Genomic DNA, 12700 nt, shown 5'->3' with positions numbered 1-12700 from the left:
CAAGCAAGTTTCAGTTCCTAACAGCCAGAAATTTTCTGTTGTGAATGGATCCACTGACTTTCCTGTTGAAAGATCCAGTGTGGAGAGCTTTGAGAAGGTCTTGGTGGCTTTGAACTTCCCCAGGTCACCGGCTAAAGTGACCCCGCTCAGTTCAATCTTGAAGGAGGGACAGATGTGACGAAGTGGGACTATTCTTAATGTTTCCTCTTAATATTGTGGGGGTGCCTCAGATTCCCCTGTGCAATTCTTAAGTCTCTAGGTGGTGGAGTAAGGGTGTATGATCATTGCAGAGCCCTAGAGGGCAGGTGTGTGGAGGGGTCTGGACACAGAGAATGACCGACACACTGTTTCTTGGCAACTGATGGCCTGGTCCTTCCCCCCTGAAGGTGGAAGCTGTGTGAGCTGTGTGTCCTGAAGACAGGCTGCTCACACGAAGGCGACTGCCCCAGAGTCCTGACTGGCTTCATGGGGAGCAGTTCCAGAGCATCGCCCAGGGACTCCGTGACACCTGTCCTGGGAGCAGAACTGCAGCAACCAGAGCCGGAGGTGCCAGAGAAGCAGCCCAGGGAGCTGGAGGCAGAGCAGCAGAGACCGAGTGGTGGGGCTGGGGCTGGAGCTGGAGCAGTCCGGAGCTGGGTGCGGTGAGCAGCTGGGGGGAACGAGGGGGACCCTGGGCAGAGGGCCCAGCACAGGGAGATGCCTCAGCCAGGAGGCTCTGGAGGCCAGACTTGAAGGGGGATTGGTAACCCCGACAGTCCTCAGGGGAGTGGGGGAGGGCCTGGGACGGAGCAGGGGTTGGGAAGAGGCGGGGTGGGGCAGATAAGGGGTGGGGATTTGGGGAAGGGGTGGAGTGGGGTGGGGCTTGGACAGAGCAGGGGTGGGGGCTATGGAGAGGACGTGGAGCAGTGGCTGGAGCAGCACCCAGCTGCACAGGGCGCCAGGAAATTTGCAGCTGCGTACTTTGTGTATGGGTAAGGATGGCCCTGGTGGTGACGCTAGGATTGAAGGATTGTTTAGTGCGATAGTGAATTGTAAAACACAAACAAACCCAGTTAGTTTAAATTAGAGCTGCCTGTTATTAAAGGCTGGTTTCCCCACATCAGTTCCAAAAGTTCTTCTAGAAACGCCCTGGGTTCCCTCACGCCTCAGTGGGAAGTAAAGGGAAATGTCCAGTGCTGCCCTTGGCTCCAGACTGATTTTTCCTGGGAGGGGACGTGGAACTGATTTGTTTGCTGTTGAGAAGGGAGCCAGGCCAGTTCTCAGGGAATGAGAACTCCCAGCGTCTTCCCAGCCCAACACAGGCTGCTGCCCTGTCCCAGCCTCTGTCCCCCTGGGGGCCCTGCATGTCTGACTCGAGAGCATGCGGGGAGCAGCCGCTGACGCAGAGGACAGCCTGGGCTGGGCAAGTGCTAGGAGCTCCGCACCAGAGGCCTATACTGCCTCCCTCCCCAGCAGCAAAGAATCAGTCCCCAACCCCACCCTGGGACAGCAGGCTGGAGTTAAGGGCAGCACCCAGTGGGGGTTTCTATTTTTGCCCCTACTGGGGTGAGCAGCGACCTGGGGGTGTTTCTAGCAGAGGAGTTGGCACTGAATTGGGGAACCAGCTTTTAATAACAGGCAGCTCACGTTCAGACAAATCTTGTGGCAAATTTATTGATAACATAAAAGAATTCATAAGTAAACGGGCAGGAATTATTGGAACTCTTTTCTCTTAGTGTTCCCGGCCATAGAAAGAAATGGCCTTTTGACTTTTCATGATATGGGAATCAGATTCATTTGCTGTTCAGAATCAATGTACACACAAGCCTGTTGTGTTTCATTTCTTAGTTTACAACACCATCATGTGTCCATTTCCTTCCCCTCCTTTGGCACCTTAGAGATTAACCAATTTATTTGACCATAAGTTTTCATGAGCTACAGCTCACTTCATCGGATGCATACTGTGGAAAGTGTAGAAGATCTTTTTATACACACAAAGCATGAAAACCCCTCCCACACACAAACCCACTCTCCTGCTGGTAATAGCTTATCTCCTTACAATGTGTATGATAATCAAGTTGGGCCATTTCCAGCACAAATCCACGTTTTCTCCTCCCCCCACCCCACTCTCCTGCTGGTAATAGCTTATCTAAAGTGACCACTCTCTTTACAATCTGTATGGTAATCAAGGTGGGCCATTTCCAGTACAAATCCAGGGTTTAACAAGAATGTCAGGAGGGGGGCGGGGGTAGGAAAAATCAAGGGAAAATAGGTTACCTTGCATAATGACTTAGCCACTCCCAGTCTCTATTCAAGCCTAAGTTAATTATATCCAATTTGCAAATAAATTCCAATTCAACAGTATCTTTGAATTTAATACACATTGTAAGGTGGATCAGCTATTACCAGCAGGAGAGTGCGTTGCGGGGGGGAGGGAAGAAAACACGGATTTGTGCGGGAAATGGCCCAACTTGATTATCATACACATTGTAAGGAGACAAGCTATTACCAGCAGGAGAGTGGGTTTTGGGGTTGGGGGGAGGAGAAAACCTGGATTTGTGCTGGAAATGGCCAAACTTGATTATCATACACATTGTAAGGAGTCTCTACGTAAAAGAATAAATGGACACAAATCAGATGTCAAGAATTATAACATTCATAAACCAGTCGGAGAACACTTCAATCTCTCTGGTCACACGATTACAGACATGAAAGTTGCGATATTACAACAGAAAAAATTCAAATCCAGACTCCAGCGAGAGACTGCTGAATTGGAATTCATTTGCAAACTGGATACAATTAACTTAGGCTTGAATAGAGACTGGGAGTGGCTAAGTCATTATGCAAGGTAACCTATTTCCCCTTGTTTTTTCCTACCCCCTACCCCCCCCCCGACGTTCTTGTTACTTTCACGGCTGTTACTGTGAAACCTTTCCCTCCTTTCTGTGCAAAGCGCTGGTATTTTGCACAGTAAAGGTATTTCCTGAGGAGGGAAAGGGAGCTGCATTCACTTAATGAACAATCACTGGAAAATGAACATCAGAACAGCCACGCTATGTCAGACCAATGGTCCAGCTAACCAGTATCCTGTCTTCTGACAGTGGCCAATGCTAGGTACTTCTGAGGGAATGAACAGAACAGGGACTCATCAAGTGATCCATCCCCTGTTGCCCATTCCCAGCTTCTGGTCACAGATTAAACCCATTAGATGAGGCCTCCATCCCTCACAGAAATCATCTCCCTTCTTCAGGTAAAGGACATTCTGGATCTTTCCTTATCCTTGAAAAGACCAATGGTTGGAATCTGCTGTATCCAGCCACTTCTGTACATAGCAGGAACGAACACAAAGAGTTCCTTTAGAAGGAGCTGTCTCCTTCCTTCGCAGGTTAGATTTTTCTTCCTCCCACACTTTTCATCACGCTTGGAGCCTGACTCAGTTCAGAGCTGAAATGCTGCCTCTTTGAACACATTCAAGAAAATGTCTGTGCTATGGACAGAAATGGGATTCAGACCCCCTTCTCTACAGGAAGCTGTAGCTTGAATACATTGAAATACATTGTGCGACCCTCTGGGTAGGTGGGAAAAGAGAAGCCAGCTCAGCACATGATGAAACTGGAGCCTAATTCCTCCGAGGAGAGGAAGACCTCTTTCTTCTCTTTGTCCTAAACAGCCCCCTTCCTTGGATAACCCTTTGCTGGGATCAGAATGGATGGGGAACAGCCATTTCAGAGGATTAATTTCACATCATATTTGGTGTCGATTCCTAGATTTTACAGCCAGACTAAATCACTATGTACATCCGGTCTGACCTCATTCGTAACAGAGTCCAGAGAATTTTCCCCAGTGACTCCTACATCTACCCCAACGTCTTCTGGTTGAATGAGCACGGTTCATTCAGAAAGTCATGAGGTTTGGATGTAAAAGGTGTGAAGTGATGGGAAAACTGGCCCTTCCTCCCAGTTTAAATTCTTTAACTCCTACATCTAGACAATAATACTCAGCTTTTTACTGGCCATAAATGAAACCCAGGTCCCGCTAGGGTTGATCGAAGAGGTTTTTCTGTACCGTCAGCACGGTTGAGTGGTCTAAGGCACAAGACTCTATATCTCAAGTCAGTGTTCTGGTCTCTGTATAGAGATGTCTGTTTAAATCACACTCCATTGGCTCATTTCGATCAGCTTTGTCACATGGAGACACAGTAGCTGGAGAAAGCCTAGTATGGCTGACAAAAATCTGTGTGCGTGCATTCCCCAGTGGTTAGAATTTTGTGCTCTTACTCTAGATTCACAGTTGGGGAAGGACTTTTTCTAACAAAAATTTACTTTCCATTCTTCACTTGCAAGTCAAAGAAAAAATACCATATTCCTCCCACCCAACTCCCCATCCTTCTTCATGCTGCTGGAAAACTCTGTACCTTAAAGCCCAGGCTCTATGCCCTTTTATAGAACTAGATCTCCTTTTCCTCCCGATTCATTGTATCAGGTTTCTCAGCTTTGGCTGCCCCGTTTGTCAACACTGTGCAGGCAGGAAGCAGCCAAAGTGCTGATTTACCGGCGCATTGGTTACGGGATCATGGTGTTCGCACAGCATCTGCATGTCCATCTTTCACTTCCTTGTCCTCCTCAGTAAGCCAAACCCTTTCCCACAGATACTTCAATCAGAAACTGTAGTGACCCAAGGACCTGCAGGTTTCCCTCACTCATCTTTATTATACTGCATTTCAGTGTTTTGTATGGTTGTCACTGGAAGCTGTCAGGGAAACGTCCATGAAAAAGTAGAGTGGATGTGAGCTTTGTTGGTTGTGAGATTTGTCTGTGTTTTGTGTCATTGTGAGATGCACAAATTGGAGGTGCCCTTGCAGCATTTGTGAGGATTGTTTGAGTTAAAACAGAAGTTCTTGGAGTCGTTTGCTTCCCTGTTCTTCAAAGGGACACCAGCTGATGTAGTGGCTACTGAGAGAGCCTTCAAAAAGGGCCCCAAAAGTGAGAGTAGCCGGTTTCTGTAATGTAGTGGTTATCACATTTGCCTAACGCGCAAAAGGTCCCTGGTTCCAAACCAGGCAGAAACAGTGCTGCTTTCTCTCTTGTGGCTCCTGTTGTCTTCTTTCCATCCAACTCCTTTCTCAAATACATCCATAGCTTCTATGCTTTCTTCCTCGTTGTTTTTTTTCCTTTCATGAAACTTGAACTTCCAAAGGAGAACGTTAGCCTGCATGTTGAGGGACGGAATAGACCATCATTTGGGAGATTGCCAGCTACATATCAAATCTGAGCATAGAAGAATCCCAACCCTTTGTCCTGCCTAGTGACCTCCCAGCCAGCAGTGTTCCCCCTCGCTTTTGTTTTTTTTGAGCTAACCACAAACAGCCTCGTGTACCCTTTCCATGTCAGAAAAATCTGTTTCCTGATGATCACATTTCCCCTCCTTTCCTGGCTAGGCAGGGTTGTGATGTGAGGACTCAGAACATAATAATTGGAAATCGCTAGCGTTGTCACAGCGTAATCATTGTGGAGCTTAAACTTTGTTCTGTAATCCAGCTAATATCTGTTATCTGCCCATGTATTTTCTGTTCCTAGACCAAACACTGCCCTGTTGGATCCGAGTTCTCCGGAATTCTCAGCCGTTGTTTCTGTGGGGGATTGGCTCCAGGACATTAAAATGGATCGCTATAAGGATAACTTCACAGCTGCTGGCTATACAACATCACTTTTCCCTTTCTAAATAACATTTTTCCCATAATATTTTTTAACGCTCAACAACTTGCTCATCTTCAAACCATGTTAACACAAGCTCTGAGCTACAAATTTCCTCCCTGTTCCCTTGATTTTTTTAGCACAGTAAATTGATATAAAAGAAACAGAAAACAAAACAATTTCCAATATTATACATTGACGACAGGACTTTTTTTTATTTTTTTTAAGTTTTAATGCCATCTCGTTTTACTCTCTGGCCGGTTTTTGTAAATCATCACAAATGCAGTAATGAGGAGTTACAGAAATATACAAGGAATGGATACAGTGTGACCCAGTCGATAGACAGAGAGCTGACTCCATCCGCAGCCTGAAGCAATCTCTGTGACAATAAAGAGGGCTGGGAAGGATCTGACACGGAAGTACTTATATGCCCAATGCAGAGCTGGCACCAATGTAGGAAAAAGTAGAGAAGCTACAGATCGCTGAAGGGGACAGTGAGCCCCTGAAGGGTTATGTTTCCCTCTCTTAGCTAGGCTAGAATAGAAGAGGAGAAAATTCTCTCTCACTCTCGGAGGATGATGGAAATGTCAATTTGTCCTCTCTTTCTGTTCCACTAAAGCTCAAAGACAGAAGGAGACATTTCCTGCCTAAGAGCCTTGAGAGAGCAAGGCTAGGGAGCAGGCAAAGCTAAGGGCCCCATTACACGGAATCTAACTCCTATCAGCTCATGTGAGGTGCTATCAAAACCCCTCCCTGGGTTCTAGGATAGAGTTAGGATTGGCTACATGTGTTTTCCTGGAAGAGCCTCGAGGTAGGAGGAAGAAGAAGCAGAGAGGGTTGTGTCAAGGTTCCTCCCCCACTCTGAACGCTAGGGTACAGATGTGGGGACCTGCATGAAAACCTCCTCTGCTTATCTTTACCATCTTAGGTCAAAACTTCTCCAAGGTACAAAATATTCTACCCTTTGTCCTTGGATTGGCCGTTACTACCACCAAACAAATACTGGTTACTGGGGAAGAGCTGTTTGGAAACATCTTTCCCCCCAAATACTTCCCAAAACCTTGCACCCCACTTCCTCGACAAGGTTTGGTAAAAAGCCTCACCAATTTGCCGAGGTGACTACAGGCCCAGAACCTTGGCTCTTAAGAACAATGAACAATCCTCCCAACACTTGCACCCCCCCTTTCCTGGGACATCTTGGATAAAAAACCTCACCAATTTGCATAGGTGACGGCAGACCCAAACCCTTGGATCTGAGAACGATGAAAAAGCATTCAGTTTTCTTACAAGAAGAATTTTAATAGAAATAGGAGTAAATAGAAGTAAAGAAATCCTCTCTGTAAAATCAGGATGGTAGATACCTTACAGGGTAATTGGATTCAAAACATAGAGAATCCCTCTAGGCAAAACCTTAAGTTACGAAAAAGAGACACAGACAGATAAAGTTATTCTATTCAGCACAATTCTTTTCTCAGCCATTTAAAGAAATCATAATCCAATACATACCTAGCTAGATTACTTACTAAAAGTTCTAAGACTCCATTCCTGGTCTATCCCCGACAAAAGCAGCATATAGACAGACAGAGACTCTTTGTTTCTCTCCCTCCTCCCAGCTTTTGAAAGTATCTTGTCTCCTCATTGGTCATTTTCGTCAGGTGCCAACGAGGTTTCAACACATATCTTCACCTGTTGTTCCCTCAACTGGTACTTCATCATGCTCAGATGGGTTTTGGATACTACGTGACACTCAAACGGCCTCAGAACAGAGCATAGGCATGTTCCGATTGTGGACCTTTCATACAAGTAGAGCTGTGCAAATCATTTATTTCCTTGCTTGCTAGCTAGCCTAACCTATATAATAATAATACTAATTAATAATCATCCAGCTTGACCCAAGATAAATTTTTTTCAGTTGTCTTGTTGAAACAAAATTTAAAAAATTCATTTTTGGTCCACCAAAATATTTCAGTAAATAAAATATTCATCCAGAAACTATTCACCCAGCTCCATAGACTAGTCTTCAGAATTAAGCAGCTGGAGAGAAGGATCAGTAGCCTCTTCCATTCTGAAGTCTAGCTGCTGAAGGGTGGGATGGATCAGAAAATAACAATTGGAAATTTCTAAGCCAGCCTTTCAACACACACAACACCACTTTTCCCTTTTGAAATACCATTATTTCCTTAGCCCTTTTTCACATCAACCTCTTGTTCTTCTTCAAACGATGTTACCACAAGCTCTGAGATACTAATTTCCTTACTGCGCCCTTAATATTTTTAAAAACAACAAGGAGTCCTTGTGGCACCTTAAAGACTAGCAAATTTATTTGGGCATAAAATTTTGTGGGCTATAACCCACTTCATCAGATGCATGGGGTGGAAAATACAGTAGGCAGGTATAAATACACAGCACATGAAAAGATGGGAGTTACCTTACAGAGTGTGTGTGGAGGGGGGTCAATGCTAACGAGTCCAATTCAGTTAGGATGGATGTGGCCCATTTCCAATGGTTGACAAGGAGGTGTGAGTATCAACAGAGGGAAAATGATTTTTTGTAGTGACTTGGCCACTCCCAGTCTTTATTCAGGCCTAAGTTGATGATGTAAAGTTTGCAAATTAATTCCAGTTCTGCAGTTTCTCATTGAACTCTGTTTTTGAAGGGTTTTTTGGTTAAAAATGGCCACTTTTAAGTCTGTTATTGAGTGTCCAGGGAGATTGAAGTGCTCTTCTCCTGTTTTTTTAATGTTACAATTTTTGATGTCTGATTTGTGTCCATTTACTCTTTTGCATCGAGACTGTCTAGTTTGTCCATGGCAGAGGGGCATTGCTGGCACATGATGGTATCTCTCAGGGGGAGGGATAAGTCAGGGTTTGAGCATTGGCCTGCTAAACCCAGGGTTGTGAGTTCACTCCTTGAGGGGGCCATTTAGGGATCTGGGGCAAAATTGGGGATGGGTCCTGCTTTGAGCAGGGGGGTGGACTAGATGACCTCCCTGAGGTCCCTTCCAACCCTGATATTCTATGATCATGTTGGTAGATGTACAAGTGAACAAGCCCCTGATGGTGTGGCTGATGTGGTTAGGTCCTATGATGGTGTCCCTTGAATATGTGGAAATGTCAGTTTGTTCTCTCTTCCTGTGCTATCTAAGCTAAGAGGAAGAGACATTTCCTTCATAAGATTGTTGAGAGGCAAGAAAGTGCATTTCATTTTAGGCTCACCATACAAACAAAAAAGTACACTTAAGGTAGTAAGATCAAGCACCCAACATGGGGCTCAAACCCATGACCCTGAGACTAAGACTCTCATGTTCTACCAACTGAGCTAGCCAGGCTGTCTGCAGCACTTCTTCAAAGGCACAGTCCCAGTGTGAGTTGAGATTCCTTTTCTGACATTTGCCTTCTGTCTTCATTCCTTCACTCTCCAGCTAGCAAGCAGGGGCTATTACAAGGCTGGTTAGATGCTGGTTTCTACATCAGAGAGCTGGGGTTGATTTACCAGCTGGTCAGAGAAACAAGCACGGGAGGGGGAAATTTAGTGTTCTCCCACCATGGGGAGATGCTCTTTGACTCACATAGTGGGGGAGAGTCAGAAAAAGCTTGTCAGCTCCCAGAGAGGGGGTAGGGAAGTAGTTCCCCCCAAGCCACACACACATTTTTGCAGAACATCAGACCTCCTGCGGAGAAGCTTCTCAACGAATATGTGGCCCCAGGAATGTCAGAGGAGGGAATCACAGTTTGCCTCACGAGGTAGGTGAGGGAAACCTGTAGGTCCTTAGGGCCCTCCAGCATCTGATGAAACCATTTGTGGGAAAGAGTCTGGGGTAGCCGAGCAGGACAAGGAGAGGACAGAAGGGCTTGCAGCTGGTGTGCAATCCCCACGCTCCCAGTGGCCCAAAAGAAGCAGGGTTCAGCACTTTGTCAGATTCCTGAGAGCGCAGCGCTGACAAAATGAGAGCTACACTAAGGGGCAGCTAAAGCCATGAGACCTGTGAAAATGAATCAGCCTCCCATCAGGTGGCATCAACTCCCCTCTCTTGGTTTCTATCCCAGAAATACTTTCAGCTCAATGATTTTTTCCCCTAACAGAGGCTCCAGATTATAAACAGAAGAAGAAGCGGAGAGGAGTGCACTGGGGTCAATGAAAGCAGAGGAAAATTGCTCCTCTGGTGATTTCTTTGTTTTGCTCCTGTGATGCTGATGGAGGAACTGGAAGCATAATTTGAGACTGTGACACCATATTGTCCATTTTTGGGGCTCGGTTTGTGACACTGAGCACAGGGGATCCTTCACTCTCTGTTCTTGTCCCTTCAGGGCAGTGGAGACTGGAGCAGCATCTGAGATTGGCGAATTAGGAGCCTGAGAAAGCCAAAGCTGGTTGTCAGAAAGAAATGGCCCTTCCTGGTCCTTTAAGTGGTGGGCTTTGGTGTTTTAACAGCTGAGTCGTGGGTTCGATTCCCACAGGGCAATGAAAGTTTTTAAACAAAAATCTCCATTCATTGCGCATTTGAAATTGGGAGAAAAGAGGGCTCCTTGTCCTTATCAACAAGGGAGAGAATGGCTTTTTTCTTAGCAAATATTTTTAAAGGGCACTGACTCGAGCTGCAGATCTCATTTCATTTGTATTTACAATGGAATGATTCTTTCTAGTATAGACAGAAATTCTTCAGCTAGCCTTGGATTCCACAGGAATACTCGAAGCAATGGTGTCTAACTAATACCTGCCTTTTTTTCAGAGAACAGGAATATATGAGTTTTCCATGGACATTTCCCGTCCAGCACCTTCGGCCTCATCCAACAATATAGGAAACCGACATGCAGTCAAATACATGGAAAGTTTCTCAGCAAAGGGTTCACTGAGCAGGCCAGGGGAAAAGTTTTGCCAGAACACTTGGTTATAATATCCCACCCTGACCTTAAATGGAAAGCAAGGAGATGACTCTCAGAGAACACAACCAGAGTAGGTAGGGCACCCACTTATGACTCAAAACCACCGATTATGAGTCTCACGTTCTACATTGTAAATGTACTGCTCCCTTCTCCCTCCACCTGTATATTGAACAGCTTAGCCTGCCTCCCCTCAAGCCATGTCAAGTCTCTTCTGGATAAGGAGCATGGAATTTACCCAACTAGGTGGCCTGAATGCACAGCTTTGGAGAATCTTTGAATTCCCTCCAACTTCTACCATAAAATGCTAAGCAGTTGGTTTTGTAATGTTACTGGAGAGTTTAAATCATAGAATCATAGAAACGATAGAAATGAGGCCGTTTCTCAGGTAGAGGACAACAATTGTGTCAGGAGGAAGCCCCATAGTTACCACTGTCATATAATGATGATATGGTTTGTACAACATGTGTCTTGTGAGGTATCATTGTAAAAGTTGTGATCTGTTGAACGTTAATACCGGGTTGGATGGTGTGTTCTAGCCTTGTCTGGGAAGTGATGAAGTTTTCCTCTGGGTGCGTTATTGAAATATGTTCCGATGTTGGGAAATGCCCACCACCTTTCAGGTGCGACAATGGAAAAGCTATGCTCGCTGCTGACCCATTAAAGGTATCCACACTCCCAAGGTCTATCCCAGGAACCGTGTATAATGCAGACTTCTCCAAGATAGAATAGAGACAATGGAGACTGCTTGACTCACATCCTAGCAAAGGAGCTTTCTAGAAAGTTGGAAGAAACTGTGAAAGAGGGGAAGAGACATCATGACTTGGCCTCGCTCCTCCACAACTCAACACCTGGAAACAATCAGGAGGACAAAGACTGAACTGAAATAATTCAGAGATCAGAAGAGAATAATAATAATTCATTCAAATCAAAGTCCCCAAACAGACTAGTATTGGTTTTTCAGAAGAAAATTTTCAATTTGGGGGATTTTGTTTTCCCAGTCAGACCTTGCCAAGGGAAGCAGAGAGAAAATGTTTGAGTTGCCTCCTTCAGAACAGCTTGGCCTAGACAATCTAGTTGTGGGTCACTGTCGTGGTCTTGCTGGGGACGGGGGCATTTTAATAAGTTGGGGAGGTCCCAGGGTGTTTGGGGGAGATTATGAGGAGGATGTTACCTTTTGAGATAAGATATAGAGAGCTAGACAATTCTTTCAGCACCACATTTCATTTAAAGCGGGGGATCTGAGTTCCTGAGAAGGTTTTTGTTTGCAGGAAACACCATGGTTTGGTCTGTCATTGTACCAAAGGGGGATATGGTTGTTTGTAAAGGAAGAGAGAAGACTGAACGCCTTCGATGAGGATGGGATTCGAACCCATGCGTGCAGAGCACAATGGATTAGCAGTCCATCACCTTAACCACTCGGCCACCTCATCTGAGCTGTCAGGGAAAAGACAGGAGGAGAAATCTAAAGCCAGCAGAGATAGGGCCAATAAGGAGTTTTTAAATACTAAGCGTAAGCAGGGTCTGAATGAGCTCCCCCCTCACATCTCGTGAGGAGCTGGGAGGAAAGACTTCAGGAACAGACCGTTTGCATAGACACGCCTACTCTGCCTACCTACACAGCGTGATGGAGCCGCTTTGCCAGAATGACCCGTTTTGGCTGGTGTCAGGTTACAAATCACTTTAGCATTCAGTGAAATGAAATGTTATTATCCTTCCTGTATGAGTGAAGGGCAGCAGAACATAGCTAGTCCATCCTGATGGAGGGGCTAGGTGGGTGAGGAATAATTTTCATTGGACTGCATAGAAGTGATTGAGGACTTCACCTAAACCAGTGGTCCCCAAACTTGTGCCCTCTTATCCGTGTCTGCGGCCCCTCGGAAGCTGCAGTCGAGAACCAGGGCTGGGAGTGGGGCTCTTGTTTCCTGGGAAGTGGGGTGCGGACTGGGGTAAGGGCGAAGAGGCTGGGCCAGAAACCAGGGGCCCAGACTGAGGGTGGGGTTGGGGAATAGAATATCAGGGCTGGAAGGGACCTCAGGAGGTCATCTAGTCCAAACCCCTGCTCAAAGCAGGACCAATCCCCAATTAAATCATTCCAGCCAGGGCTTTGTCAAGCCTGACCTTAAGAACTTCTAAGGAAGCAGATTC

The 12700-nt window shown here is 45.8% G+C and overlaps 2 non-coding genes across 2 annotated transcripts; one reads left to right on the top strand and one right to left on the bottom strand.

Moving 5' to 3' along the window:
- Positions 1 to 4974: 4974 nt before the first annotated feature.
- On the top strand, positions 4975 to 5047 carry TRNAV-AAC (transfer RNA valine (anticodon AAC)). Its single transcript has one exon. It is a non-coding gene; the product is annotated as a tRNA-Val (tRNA).
- Positions 5048 to 11903: 6856 nt separating this feature from the next.
- Positions 11904 to 11985, bottom strand: TRNAS-GCU (transfer RNA serine (anticodon GCU)). Its single transcript has one exon. It is a non-coding gene; the product is annotated as a tRNA-Ser (tRNA).
- Positions 11986 to 12700: the final 715 nt, after the last annotated feature.

This window comes from Eretmochelys imbricata, chromosome 28 (assembly GCF_965152235.1).
Source record: "Eretmochelys imbricata isolate rEreImb1 chromosome 28, rEreImb1.hap1, whole genome shotgun sequence".
NCBI lineage: Eukaryota > Metazoa > Chordata > Testudines > Cheloniidae > Eretmochelys > Eretmochelys imbricata.
Note: the sequence above shows the minus strand (reverse complement) of the source record. Positions and strands in the feature narration are given on the sequence as shown.